Below are 15,467 nucleotides of genomic sequence, written 5' to 3'. Positions count from 1 at the left end.
CATAGAAACATAGAAAATAGGTGCAGGAGCAGGCCATTCAGCCCTTCTAGCCTGCACTGCCATTCAATGAGTTCATGGCTGAACATGAAACTTCAGTACCCCCTTCCTGCTTTCTCGCCATAATCCTTGATATCCCGAGTAGTAAGGACTTCATCTAACTCCCTTTTGAATATATTTAGTGAATTGGCCTCAACTACTTTCTGTGGTAGAGAATTCCACAGGTTCACCACTCTCTGGGTGAAGAAGTTTCTCCTCATCTCGGTCCTAAATGGCTTACCCCTTATCCTCAGATTGTGACCCCTGGTTCTGGACTTCCCCAACATTGGGAACATTCTTCCTGCATCTAACCTGTCTAAACCCGTCAGAATTTTAAACGTTTCCATGAGGTCCCCTCTCATTCTTCTGAACTCAGGTGAATACAAGCCCAGTTGATCCAGTCTTTCTTGATAGGTCAGTCCCGTCATCCCGGAAATCAGTCTGGTGAATCTTCGCTGCACTCCCTCAATAGCAAGAATGTCCTTCCTCAAGTTAGGAGACCAAAACTGTACACAATACTCCAGGTGTGGCCTCACCAAGGCCCTGTACAACTGTAGCAACACCTCCCTGCCCCTGTATTCAAATCCCCTCGCTATGAAGGCCAACATGCCATTTGCTTTCTTAACCGCCTGCTGTACCTGCATGCCAACCTTCAATGACTGATGTACCATGACACCCAGGTCTCGTTGCACCTTCCCTTTTCCTAATCTGTCACCATTCAGATAATAGTCTGCCTCTCTGTTTTTACCACCAAAGTGGATAACCTCACATTTATCCACATTATACTTCATCTGCCATGCATTTGCCCACTCACCTAACCTATCCAAGTCACTCTGCAGCCTAATAGCATCCTCCTCGCAGCTCACACTGCCACCCAATTTAGTGTCATCCGCAAATTTGGAGATACTGCATTTAATCCCCTCGTCTAAATCATAGTGCAATCAAGCAGACGCAACATGGATCATGAGGGGGAAATCATGTTTAACTAATTTACTGGAATTCTTTGAGGATATAACGGGCATGGTGGATAGAGGTGTACCGATGGATGTGGTGTATTTAGATTTCCAAATGGCATTCGATAAGGTGCCACACAAAAGGTTACTGCAGAAGATAAAGGTACGCGGAGTCAGAGGAAACGTATTAGCATGGATAGAGAATTGGCTGGCTAACAGAAAGCAGAGAGTCGGGATAAATGGGTCCTTTTCGGGTTGGAAATCGGTGGTTAGTGGTGTGCCACAGGGATTGGTGCTGGGACCACAACTGTTTACAATATACATAGATGACCTGGAAGAGGGGACAGAGTGTAGTGTAACAAAATTTGCAGATGACACAAAGATTAGTGGGAAAGCAGGTTGTGTAGAGGACACAGAGGCTGCAAAGAGATTTAGATAGGTTAAGCGAATGGGCTAAGGTTTGGCAGATAGAATACAATGTCGGAAAATGTGAGGTCATCTATCTTGGAAAAAAAAACAGTAAAAGGGAATATTATTTGAATGGGGAGAAATTACAACATTCTGCAGTGCAGAGGGACCTTGGGGTACTTGTGCATGAATCCCAAAAAGTTAGTTTGCAGGTGCAGCAGGTAATCAGGAAGGCGAATGGAATGTTGGCCTTCATTGCAAGAGGGATGGAGTACAAAAGCAGGGAGGTCCTGCTGCAACTGTATAGGGTATTGGTGAGGCCGCACCTGGAGTACTGCGTGCAGTATTGGTCACCTTACTTAAGGAAGGATATACTAGCTTTGGAGGGGGTACAGAGACGATTCACTAGGCTGATAGCGGAGATGAGGGGGTTACCTTATGATGATAGATTGAGTAGACTGGGTCTTTACTCATTGGAGTTCAGAAGGATGAGGGGTGATCTTATAGAAACATTTAAAATAATGAAAGGGATAGACAAGATAGAGGCAGAGAGGTTGTTTCCACTGGTCGGGGAGACTAGAACTAGGGGGCACTGCCTCAAAATACGGGGGAGCCAAATTAAAACCGAGTTGAGAAGGAATTTCTTCTCCCAGAGGGTTGTGAATCTGTGGAATTCTCTGCCCAAGGAAGCAGTTGAGGCTAGCTCATTGAATGTATTCAAATCACAGATCGATAGATTTTTAACCAATAAGGGAATTAAGGGTTATGGGGAGCGGGCGGGTAAGTGGAGCTGAGTCCACGGCCAGATCAGCCATGATCTTGTTGAATGGCGGAGCAGGCTCGAGGGACTAGATGGCCTACTCCTGTTCCTAATTCTTATGTTCTTATGTTCTTATAATTCAGAAGAATGAGAGGTGAGTTTATTGAAATTTATAAGATTTTGAGAGGGCTTGACAAGGTGGATGCAGAAAGGCTGTTTCCACTGATGGGGGAGACTAGAACTAGAGGGCATGATAGAATAAGGGGCCTCCCATTTAAAACAGAGATGAGGAGCAATTTCTTCTCTCTGAGGGTTGTAAATCTGTGGAATTCGCTGCCTCAGAGAGCTGTGGAAGCTGGGTCATTGAATACATTTAAAAGAAAAATAGACAGTTTCTTAAACAATAAGGGGATAAGGGGTTATGGGGAACAGGCGGGGAAGTGGAGCTGAGTCCATGATCAGATCAGCCATGATCTTATTGAATGGCGGAGCAGGCTCGAGGGGCTGTATGGCCTACTCCTGCTCCTATTTCTTATGTTGTTAAGAGGCAGTTCAATGGAATGATGTGGCAGGTGGTGGTGGGGAGAGCACTGTACACCTTCAGTATGGAAGGAGGAGATGGATGGCTACCTCTATGGGAAATGGGCAGTAAAAAGTGTTTCAGAAGAGTAAGATGGAAGGCAAAGGGAAAGTGAAAAGAAATGAGGGGAAAAATAAATTTCCCCTAAAGGGGCAAGAACTGGAGGGAAAAGTAGAATGTGCAGTAGTCTGCCTTCATTGAATACACTTGCAGCTTTATTTTAGCATTTTTACAACCCTGAGAGAAAAGAGAGACAGAAAGTAAAGAATTGTTGTGGGTAGGAAGAGTGAGGGAAAGACACTGTCGAGGGAGGAGCAATGGACAGCGACTGAAACTCTCTTGCTATGTGGTGGAGGGGGGATTGAGGGTTGCAGGAAGAGTCACACAGCGATATCCTGCTGGGATTACAGAAACGTGAGGAATTAAGGGGGAAGGGGGAGAGTAAAAGCTTGGGAACAGGGAAGAATCCAGCACAGGGCTCTGGAGAACTACACTCATTATCAGACCCCAATCTGAACCCTTCCTGTGGTGTCTCGTGTACATGTTTTTATCATAACTGCTGTCCACTTCTCTATTCATCGTCCGTCGTAAACACAAGGAAGAAAACTTGAAGTCAGCAGTGTTTTTATTACACTTCGAAAAAGTGAAATTACAGAATGGTCTACAATAAAAATGACAAGTGGTTTGGAGATTGGAACCTGGGGCTTTGAATTCCGACCATTTGATAATTCAGACAATCACTCTAGCTTTGCCCTTGTAGGTTCTGATATGTGACAGCCTTGAAACTGTCTTGGACATTTCTTACTCGGTATGTCATTGTACAGGCCAGGGTTTTTTTCTCACAGAGAAGAATATTGAGTTGATTTGTGGCTTGATATCAATATGTGTTCGTGAGCCAAAGAGCAGAAGAACTTCAGTTTTGTGCTTTTTGGCTCCATGAGCTGAGCTCCATCCTTGAGATGATTCAAGGTTGGGTTGGGGGCCGGTGCGGGGGGCCGAGGGTAAAAATCAGAATGGGGAATGAGGTTATGCATTAGCATCCAGTTATACAGCAGTATTAGTGGGGACTGTGGAATGAGCGCTGCTCATGGCTGGGTGGGAGATCTACACACGGTAGAAAACTCTTGAGTCAACAATATAGCAATATAACCAATTGGAGAGGACCATATATTGGTCCAAAAGAGGTAAAGGACACAGAGCAAGTTAAAAAAAAAATCATTCTTTGGGATGTGGGTATCATGGACAATTATTGTCCATTTCTACTTGATCTCCAGATGGTGGTGGTGGGCCATCTCCTTGAACCCCAACAGTCTGTGCGGTGAAGGTACTCCCACGATGCTGCTGGGTAGGAAGTTCCAGGATTTTGACCCAGCGACCATGAAGCGACAGCCATTATATGCCCAAGACAGGGTAGTGTGTGACTTGGAGGGAAACTTGGAGATGATGCTGTTCCCATACACTGGCTGCCCTTGTTCTTCTACGTGGTGGAGGTCACGAGTCTGGGATGCCACTGCTGAAGAAGCCTTGATGCAGTGCACCCTGTAGATAGTACACATAGCAACCACGGGCACGCCAGTGGTGGAAGAAGTGGATGTTTAAGGTGGTGGATGGGGTGCCGATCAAGCGGACGGCTTTGTCCTGGATGGTGTTGAGCTTCTTGAGTGTTGATGCAGCTGCACCCATCCAGGCAAACTGGAGCGTATTCCATCGGACACCTGACGTGCCTTGTAGGTAGATGGTGGAAAGGATTTGGGGAGTCAGGAGATAAGACACTTGCTGCAGAATACCCAGCCTCTGACCTGCTCTAGTAGCATTTGCGTGGCTGTCTCAGTTGAATTTCTGGTCAATGGTGATTACCGTCCCCCTCCCACCCCAAGAAGTTCAGATTGCAAACATCACCTTTCCCACACCAGGTGCAAGATGAGAGTATTGGACTGTGGGCTGTGTGTTTCTGTGTCAGAGTTAATGGTGACATCACAAGGATGCCATCCCCATGGAAACAGCCACTGATCACGTGACTGGCCCAAGCAGCCATTAAGATCACAGTGCCCTTTAAAATGCTGATGTCAGACAAGATTACTGTTAATACGAATTTAGTGCAACTATCATTACTGTGTCAGTTCATATTGCTCATCACATTGTCAAAAATACTTGAGATCAATAGGTATTCTGTTCAAAAATAAAAAGTGCATTTTTCTGAAGAGCCTGCCTGTTTTTATTTTAAACTGATGCAAAAAACAAAGTGAAATTGGCTTAATTAAATATCCTCACTGTAATTCAGGTGAAAGTGTGTCTGTGCTTGTGTATGTGACAAAATATTCCATGCATTGTTAAAATGAAGATCATGAGAAGTGAGACACCCACCAAAGTCGCTTTGATTTTGAAATGGAAATCATCAGCGATCAATATTCATTTTTTTTTATGTGAATATATTCCTACGAATCTTCCATATAACTAATGTGTGATTTCAGAAATGTTACAAGGACCCTGCTGAAAACTAGGGATAGTGATGCCTTTTAAAAAAAAAATAGAGCATTTTTAATATACTGAAAATCCTTTTTAGCAATACTGTCGACTAACACAAGTCTGGGTCTCTGAGGGTTTATTTTAAGATTATAAAGGCCTTAAACAAAAGCTGATGTATGGAACGTGTGTGTGATGTGTGACACCGATTTAGTCATTTAGCAATTTGCTTCAGTGACTGACACCCGGGAAAATAACCCAGTCCCTGTTCCACAGAGAAGATGGCAGCTCCTTGGGTGTTAATTTTTACAGTAATTACTGCCACCTCTCCATCTTTCCTAATTACCTCCAGGAAGACTCCAGCTCCCCAGGCACTTAAGCAGAAAGCAATAAACAAGGGACCATCGTGTAAGGAAGCGGAGTGCGTTGCAGAGAGACCCCAGCAATACATGGAAATAAAATGAGCAGCAACAAAGCTAGCAGTAATCCAGGTCTTGGAGACGGGCTGTTTTTGGTGGTGAATTGGTCTGTTTTAACCGCATTAAGCAGGGATCTGCTTTCCTGCGGAAGTGCGTCACACACTTCAATTTTGTGCGCCCGTTTTCTTTCCTCCACCAGTTTTACATAAGAAATAAGAAATAGGAACAGGAGTCGGCCATTTGGCCCCTCGAGCCTGCTCCGCCATTCAGTAAGATCATGGCTGATCTGATCTTGGCCTCAACTCCACTTCCCCGCCCGCTCCTCATAACCCTTCACTCCCTTATCGCTCAAAAATATGTCTATTTCCACCTTAAATATATTCAATGAACCAGCCACCACAGAAATCTGGGGTAGAGAATTCCACAGATTCATGACCCTCTGAGAGAAGAAATTCCTCCTCAACTCCTTTTTAAATGGGCGACCCCTTATTCTGTCCGTTCCTCTCCTGAAGTGCTGCAATTTATAGGGCTACGGACCAAGAGCTGGAAAGTGGATTCAGGCTGGATAGCTCTTTTTTTTGGCAGACACAGACACCATGGGCCGAATGGCCTCCTTCTGTGCTGTAAATTTCTATGATTCCATGAAGACCCTGGCATATGCTGGTGTGTAGCTCCATGGGAGCGGCAACCCTTCTGATGCATTAGCCAGGTGGTCCTTCCTCTTATGTGAGGCCCCATGGTGAGTGTGATCAGACTATTTGAATGTGGAGGGCCTCATGGCCAAGTTGGATCTGGTTCTTGCCTGAAGAGTGTTTTTTTTACAATCCATCCTGGAAATTAGGGTTTGTTTCACTAGAGTTGACCAGATTGAGGCCTTCAAGGTTATGAATGGTTACGTTAAAGTAAATAGTGATCGATTATATCCACTAATCAGTGAGATGTTAACAAGAGGACACAAATTTAAGGTAAGCACACGAGGATTGAAGGGGCGGTTCGAAAAAAATCTGTTACAGTTAGAATGTGGAACTCTCTGCCTCAAACCTTTTGTTAAAGTCGAGTCTAATTACTTTAGAAGAGAATCAGAAAGTTGCTGCTTAAAGAGGAATATTAAAGGGCATGGAGAGTGATTAGAATAGGTGGCTCATGTGGAGGGAAGTACTGGTACAGATTTGATGGGCCAAATGGTTCTTTTGGTGCTGTTACAATCTGCAATCCTTATTGAATCAAAATGTGAGACATTTGTTTGGGAAACTTGGAAACAAACAGGCTCAATTTTCCACATGGCTGACTTTTGGCGCAGTTGTAGAGATACGTCCGATTTTCCTTAGTGGCCCTACGGCGCAAAAAAATAAGTTCCAAGTTTTGCCGGAATGAACTCTGTGGGTGGAGCTTAAGGTCTGCGCCAAAAACAGGTTGCCAGGGTAATGAGGGACACACTGAAGGGCTCAAGCTGGAAACTAAGACTGACGCCACTGCTATCCTGGGTCGAATAGCCCCCCTCCCCCAGTTCCACTGCTATCCTGGGTCGAATGGCTCCCCGCACCTGGTGCCGCTGATATCCCAGACTGAATGGCACCCCACCGCCCCGCCCCTGGTGCTGCTCCTATCCCGGGCCGAATGGCCCCCTCCCCCAGTGCCACTGCTATCCCCGGCCGAATAGCCCCCCGCCCCCTACAAGGCCGTGTCTTCAGCTCCACTGAAACAATGGCGTCTTCTCTCCACCAATTTCCTTCAGTGTAGGGAAGGGTGCAGGCGCAGTTTTAGAAAAAATCCTACTTGGCCAAACTCGCTTAAATGGCCAGAAATGGCGCATCTGGCAGGTTCCGCCCCCAGCGACATCAAAAAATCGGGAGCTAAACAAATCAGACGTACCTGCTTTGGAACGGTGCAGAAACGTTGGCGAAACTTGCAGATTTTAGTCTGCTCCAAAAAAAAACAGCGTAGGTCAAAATAAGGTGGCAGAATGTTGGCGAAACTTCAGCCCCAAGTGTGTCCCTACCTGCATTCTGCACTCGTAATGTTTTGAGATATATTAACTGTTTCTAATGGTTCTCGTTATGAGATTTCCCACTCATTGTTGAAGAATCTTCTGGTTTTAAGCTTTTTCTCATCATCCTGCTGCTTGTTGTGTATTTTGAGTGGCTTGTAATTCCCATATTGGACTGTTCAGTCACCTAAGAACTCATTTTTAGAGTGGAAGCAAGTCCTCCTCAATTCCGAGGGACTGCCTATCATCATGATGATTTTGAAGTGCAGGAATTCTGTTCGGAGTATTACTGCTTTCTATTTTCTTTTATGTAAAAGATCTCGTGGCACGATTTCGAAGAAGAGCAGGAAGTCCTGCCCAATATTTATCCCTCAATCAACGTCCCTGTAAACAGATTATCTGGTAATTATCTCATTGCTGTTTGTGGGAGCATGCCGCGTGAGAATTGGCTGCCGCATTGCCTACATTGCAACACTGACTACACTTCAAATTTATTCCATTGCCTGTAAAGCTCCCGAGGTCATGAAAAGTCCTATATAAATGCAAGTCTTTCTTTTGATCTTCTCATTAACATTGTTCGAAATTCAGCAGTTTCACTGAAATCGTCATCTACAATTGCGAGACCTTCACGATCTCCGAGGGGCACAGGCTCATCTCTGCTACCTTTGGCAGAGTTCCCAGCAGCTGGTTTGAGGGCAGCCGAGACCCTGCTTTTAATCGGGGAGGGGACGGGAACGATGCGCACGAGCCCCTGAAGTGCGTTGCGCGCCCGTACGTAACGGAGAAGTCGAGGCCCAACCTCCTTCCCATAACTTTTCTCCGACTCCCACCCTTACCCGGCCAGATTCCATTACCTGGCCGGCGGGAGGAGCCTGCAGCTGGGCACCAGCAGCAACAGTCAGGTGGGGGTGCCCTCCGGACACGCTCGGGGTGGGGAAGGGTGAAGAGAGCTGTGGGCCAGGCTGGCCCCAGGCTTTCTTGTGTGGCCCAGAGGGGCACTCCTGTCCTGGCACACTGGGATACCTAAAACGACAATTAAAAACTTCCCTTCCTTGGGCCTCTTCTGGGCCACGCTCTGGTCTGGTCTGACGGGGGAAGCCATCACTGCCATCCCGATGATGTAATCAGGACCCAATCTGCATATTTAAAGCAGGACCCCACTTCCGGAGGGTGACCTGCTCAAAAGAGGGGGCATTGGGACATGGTGAGAAGGCAGTGGGATCAGAGCGGGAAAGTCGTTGCCCTCATTCTAACTGATCCCACCACGGGGGAGGCAGTGGAGGTTAAATCGAGGCCAGAGTTCCAAAGCTGATTACCCCCTGGGTGTAGAATGATTCTAACATTGGGCCAAATTGTGTATATTTTCGAACACAGGAGATTGGCGCTCAAGAGTTGTCCATTATACTTACACAGAATTCATTGTGGGCTCCTTACCGGACCCTCCTTTGGGGAACTCAGTTTTATTTAAATAAAAACATTGAAGGTGCAGTTACAAAGGATACTGACCCAGCGTACTGCAGACAATTGGCCATTTTTCACTGACAATTCCACTCTTTTTATTCCGATGGGATCAATGGAGCTGAATTCACAAAAGTGAGAGAGGGTTTGCAACAACCAAGATTCATAAAAATCAAAATGATAAATTTAACTAATTTAATGCAAATACTAAGGCATGGATTTATATAGCGCCTTTCACGACCACCGGACATCTCAAAGTGATTTACAGCCAATGAAGTACTGTTGCATTGTAGGAAACGCGGCAGCCAATTTGCGCACAATAGTAAGGAATGCCAGCTGGAGTGAGGCAGGTTAAACTGTTAAGACAGTTGGTCAAGGCGAAGTGGGCCTCTGCAAAGACTGGAGCACTTGCTGTGCGTCGTCCCCTTCGTCCAACTGTCTACACCCCCAGCTGCCCCAGTGGTCAACTAGTTATTGGCTCCACCAGGTGTAGCAGTAACTGATCAACGGCCGGAGGTCTGATTCCCGGTCTGTGCCAATTTTACCGATCTCGGGTGGAGACAGCAGAGGTGTGTTGCAATTGACGTCCGCAATCCTGGGCTTACGGGGAGAAATCAACCCGGTTTCCCATTCCATATCATTATCCTGCGACTCCTGCTGAAAGTGGGCAAGTGAGGACAGGTCCAGGATCGGCAGGATCTAGGGCCACACATCAGACAACGGTGAAGACCCTACCCCAGTCAGGTGAGAGCACCTTCAGGAGAGGAGAAGAGAAAATCTATGCATTGGTTCGAGTCTACTGATCTCGGTGGGAAATCAGACTCTAAAGAGTATCATCATCATCATAGGCAGTCCCTCGAAATGGAGGAAGACTTGCTTCCACTCTAAACATGAGTTCTCAGGTGACTGTACAGTCCAATATGGAAACCACAGTCTCTGTCCCAGGTGGGACAGACAGTTGTTGAAGGAAAGGGTGGGTGGGGAGTCTGGTTTGTCGTACGCTCCTTCCGCTGCCTGCGCTTGGTTTCGGCATGCTCTCGGCGACAAGACTCGAGGTGCTCAGCACCCTCCCGGATGCACTTGCTCCACTTTGGGCGGTCTTTGGCCAGGGACTCCCAGTTGATGGTGGGGATGTTGCATTTTATCAAGGAGGCTTTGAGAGCGTCCTTGAAACGTTTCCTCTGCCCACCTGGGGCTCGCTTGCCGTGTAGGAGTTCCGAGTAGAGCGCTTGCTTTGGGAGTCTTGTGTCGGGCATGCGGACAATGTGGCCCGCCCAACGGAGCTGGTTGAGTGTGGTCAGTGCTTCGATGCTGGGGATGTTGGCCTGGTCGAGGTTGCTAATGTTGGTGCATCTGTCCTCCCAGGGGATTTTCAGGATCTTGTGGAGACATCGTTGGTAGTATTTCTCCAACAATTTGAGGTATGTAAATATGGTTGATAAAAGCAAGAGACGGCGCATGATGGAAATCTGAAATAAAAACAGTAAATACAAGAAATACTCAGCGGGTCAGGCAGCATCTGTGGAGAGAGAAACAGAGTTAGCGTTTCAGGTCAATAATCTTTCATCAGAACAGGAGACATGTGGAGATGGAACAGGTTTTAAGAAAGTGCAGGGAAAAGGGGGAGTGGAGGATAGAACAATAGGAAAGGTCTGTGATAGGGTGGAAGGCAGGAGAGATTAAATGACAAAAGGGATGATGGTGTGGGGCAAAAGGCGATGGAAATGGGACAAGTACACAAACAAAAGATGGGTCTAAAGGAGCTTTAAATAGCAACAGCACAATCATTACCAACAGCTGATGTCCGAAAAATTGGGAGTGGTGGTTATAGATTGCAGATTACAGGATAAGTCATATTTTGGAAAGACATGGATTAATCCAGGACAGTCAGTATGGATTTGTTAAGGGAAGGTCATGTCTGACTAAATTGAGTGAATTTTTCAAGGAGGTAACCAGGAGCGTCGATGAGGGCAGTGCGTATAATGTAGTGTATATGGATTTTAGCAAAACTTTTGATAAGGTCCCACATGGCAGGCTGAAGTAAAAGTCCATGGGATCCAGGACAAAGTGGCACTTGGATCCAAAATTGGCTCGGAGGCAGGAAGCAAAGTTTAATTGGTGTTTTTGTGACTGGAAGGCTGTATCCAGTGGGGTTCCACAGGGCTCAGTGCTGGGTCCCTTGCTTTTTGTGGTATATATCAATGACTTGGACTTGAATGTTGGGGATATGATTAAGAAGTTTGCAGATGACACTAAAATAGGCTGTGTGGTTGATAATGAAGAAGAAAGCTGCGGACTGCAGGAAGCTATCAATGTACTGGTCAGGTGGGCAGAACAGTGGCAAATGGAATTCAATCCGGATAAGTATGAGGTAAAGCATTTGGGGAGGTCTAACAAGACAAAGGAATACACATTAAATGGTATGAAAAGTGTAGAGGAACAAAGGGACCTTGGAGTTGCAGGTCCACAGATTCCTGAAGGTAGCTGGCCAGGTAGATATGGTGGTTAAAAAGGCATACGGAGTACTTGCCTTTATTAATCGAGGCATGGAATACAAGAGCAGGGAGGTTATGCTTGAACTGTATAAAACACTGGTTAGGCCACAGCTGGAGTACTATGTGCAGTTCTGGTCACCACATTACAGGAAATATGTGATTGCACTGGAAAGGGTGCAGAGGAGATTTACAAGAATGTTGCCTGGACTGGAGAATTTTGGCTATGAGGAAAGATTGGAGATGATGGGTCTGTTTTCTTTGGAACAGAGGAGACTGAGGAGAGACCTGATTGAGGTGTATACAATTGAGGGGCCTGGATAGGGTGAATAGGAAGGACCTGTTTCCCTTGGAAGAGGTGTCAACAACCAGGGGCCATAGATATAAAGTAATTGCGGGGAGGTTTAGAGGAGATATGAGGGGAAGTTTCTTCACCAAGAGGGTGGTGGGGGCCTGGAACTCACTGCCTGAAAGGGTGGTAGAGGCAGAAACCCTCACCACATTTAAAAAATACTTGGATGTGCACCTGAAGTGCCGTAACCTACAGGGCTATGGACCAAGAGCTGGAAAGTGGGATGAGGCTGGATTGCTCTTGGTTGGCTGGCGTGGACATGATGGGCTGAAATGGCCTCCTTCTGTGCTGTAAATGTCTATGATTCAATGATTCTATGAAACACTAATGCTGTTTCTCCCTCCACAGATGCTACATGACCCGCTGAGTATTTCCATCATTTACTGTAGAGAAGGTAGGTTCACAGTGCTTGGACTGATGTGTCCCCTGTAGCTCAGGCTAGGAATATTCTGGTGTAACAGATCATACTAGAAAAGTAGAATATTTCCCACAACACATGGTATCATAAGCCAGTGTAAATATTTAGCCTGTTGGCATTTGTAAACCATGGGCTAGATATTCATTCGGAGGCAGAGAGGGAGCGGGGGTGCTGCTTTGAGGTTGAGAAAGCCCAAGAACAGCTTTCCCAAAGGTCCTGCCATTTTTTGATCTCTGTTTCCCATCCGCAGCCAGCTAGAATGAGAGGCTGGCTGTCGTGTGGGCAGGCCTTTGGCACCAGGCCGCAGCTGGGGAGCGGAGAGGAGAGGAGGGAGATCGGAGGACGGAACGGGGGAGGTTGGAGGCCTAAAGGCAGATCGGAGTTTGGGGCTGGGGCGGGCGATTGAATGTCTGAGGAAAGATTGAGATCCAGAGCAGTGGGGGTGAGGAGGGAAAACGGAGGCCTGAGCAGCAGGAGATCGGAGTCCAGAAGGCAGATTGGAGGCCTTGTGGAGGAAATAAGAAGGGTCGGGGGGGCGGGGCATGAGGGGCTGGAGATGAGAATAGTCGGGGGTGGATGGGGGGCGGGGGGTGGCGGGGTGGTGGTGGAGAGATCGGAAAGGTTGGTGGTGTAGGATCACAGGGGATTGGTGAAGCAGGTAAACTGGCTCCAGCAGGTAAGTGGAAAAGCACTTAACTCCTATCCAACAGTCCTCGCCTCCCTTTAGCTGCCAGGTTTCCCCAAGTCCGGAAAACTCGGCCAACCAAGGTTAAGTTTAAAATGGGGATTAAATATAAGGCACGCAGCCTCATTATAACATTTAAATTGCTAACCTGCTTCCTGGGAGTGGGTTAGTTGCCTGCCGTATGTAAAGTCCGGAAGTGGGTGGAATTCAGATTAGCATTTTAACATCCCACCTGTCCCAAACCCGCTTGTTTTTTGGGGGGTTTAAAATTCCCTCCATGTGTGCCATTTGTTTTGATTTATTTCCCCAGCTTTTGTGTCTCGTTCTTCTCCCCCACACTGCTATTCTCTCAAGTGGACATAAAAAATGGTAGGCCACTGAGAAGTGTAGAGGAACAAAGGGACCTTGGAGTGCATGTCCACAGATCCCTCAAGGTAGCTGGCCAGATAGATAAGGTGGTTAAGAAGGCACACGGGATACTTGCCTTTATTAGCCGAGGCATAGAATACAAGAGTAGGGAGGTTATGCTTGAACTGTGTAAAACACTAGTTAGGCCACAGCTAAAGTATTGCGTACAGTTCTGGTCACCACATTACAGGAAAGATGAGATAGCCCTAGAGAGGGTACAGAGGAGATTTACAAGGATGTTACCTGGACTGGGGAATTTTAGCTATGAGGAAAGATTGGATAGGTTGGGTTTGTTTTCTTTGGAACAGAGGAGGCTAAGGGGAGACCTTATTGAGGTGTGTAAAATGATGAGGGGCCTAGATAGAGTGGATAGGAAGGACCTATTTCCCTTCGCAGAGGTGTCAACAACCATGGCCATAGATTTAAAGTAATTGGGGGGAGGTTTAGAGGGCATTTGAGGGGAAATGTTTTCACCCAGAGGGTGCTGGGGGTCTGGAACTCACTGCTTGAAAGGGTGGTAGAGGCAGAAACCCTCACCACATTTAAAAAGTATTTGGATATGCACTTGAAGTGCCGTAACCTACGGACAAAGAGCTGGAAAGTGGGATTAGGCTGAATAGCTTTGTCGGACTTGATGGGCCGAAATGGCCTCCTTCCGTGCTGTAAATTTCTATGATTCTATGATTCAATGTATAACAAGGCTGAAGTGAGATTACAGATTAGAAATGTTTTTTTCGCGTAGAAAGGTTAGATTTCTGGCGAACATGCTATATGAATTAATTGCCTAAAATAAAGCTCTGTGCTCACTCCATAGTGTTGGTGCTGATTGGCGAAAACATATTGGATGTTTCTGTGCCCGATTCGCGCCTGTAAAACGGGCACCGTGTCATCGAATTTCAAGGCCACAGTTCACTGTATTGGAAATTAAAATATCGCAATTATACTTTTAAAAATTACTTAAAGTGAATGTCGCCCTCCGAAACCTTTATGTAATGATATAGTAGCATCATATTCAGTAAGTGTCAGTGTTTCATACCAGTTTGAGTGTAATTTAGAGTCTCAACAATCAGTATACATCAATTAACCAATTAGTTTGATGCAGTTTGCTGCAGCCAGTGAGTGGGGGCTGGGACTCTCGTGGGTGAGGTTGAACTGCTGCAGTATATAATGTTATTTTTCAACATTAATAGGGATTCCTTTTCATTCAATCTTGCATCACAATTCACCCTGAAAAAAGTTCAAAATAAGAAACGTGCTTGGTTATAAATCAGGCTTATGGCTTGGGTGTAAAGTTAAAGGGAAAAGCTTTTTAAAATTGCAGAGGTTGCAGAAAAAAATCAAGTAAAAAAAATATACCCGAAGTAAGATTACAATTGTCTGCTTTCACTTTGTTTATCTGGATCTTTTTGGTGGAATATTTTTGCTTAAAACCCAAATGCTGATGTTATCGAGGATATCCTTTGTGACTGTGACAAAAGTAAACTATTCCTCCTCATCCTTCTCGACCTGTCTGTAGACATTGACATGGTTGACCATGTCATCCTCCTCCAACTCCTCTCCACTGTCGTCCAGCTGGGTGGGACTGCGCTCGCCTGGTTCCATTCTTATCTATCTAACCATAGATCACCTGCACTGGCTTCCCTTCCCGCCCCTGCATCGTTACCTCTGGTGTCTCCCAAGGAACTATCCTTGGTCCCATCCTATTTCTCATCTACATGTTACCCCTTGGTGATATCATCCAAAAACACGGCGTCAGTTTCCACATGTACGCTGACGACACCCAGCTCTACCTCCGCGGTCTCTAAATTGTCAGGCTGCTTGTCCGACATCCAGTACTGGATGAGTAGAAATTTTCTCCAATTAAATATTGGGCAGACCGAAACCATTGACTTTGGTCCCCATCACAAACTCCGTTCCCGACTCCATCCCTCTCTCTACCATCTGTCTGAGGTTGAACCAGACTGTTCGCAACCTTGGTGTCATATTTGACCCCGCAATGAGCTTCCGACCACACATCCACGGCATATATAAAACCGCCTATTTTCACC

Source organism: Pristiophorus japonicus, chromosome 20, assembly GCF_044704955.1.
Source record: "Pristiophorus japonicus isolate sPriJap1 chromosome 20, sPriJap1.hap1, whole genome shotgun sequence".
NCBI lineage: Eukaryota > Metazoa > Chordata > Chondrichthyes > Pristiophoridae > Pristiophorus > Pristiophorus japonicus.
Note: the sequence above shows the minus strand (reverse complement) of the source record.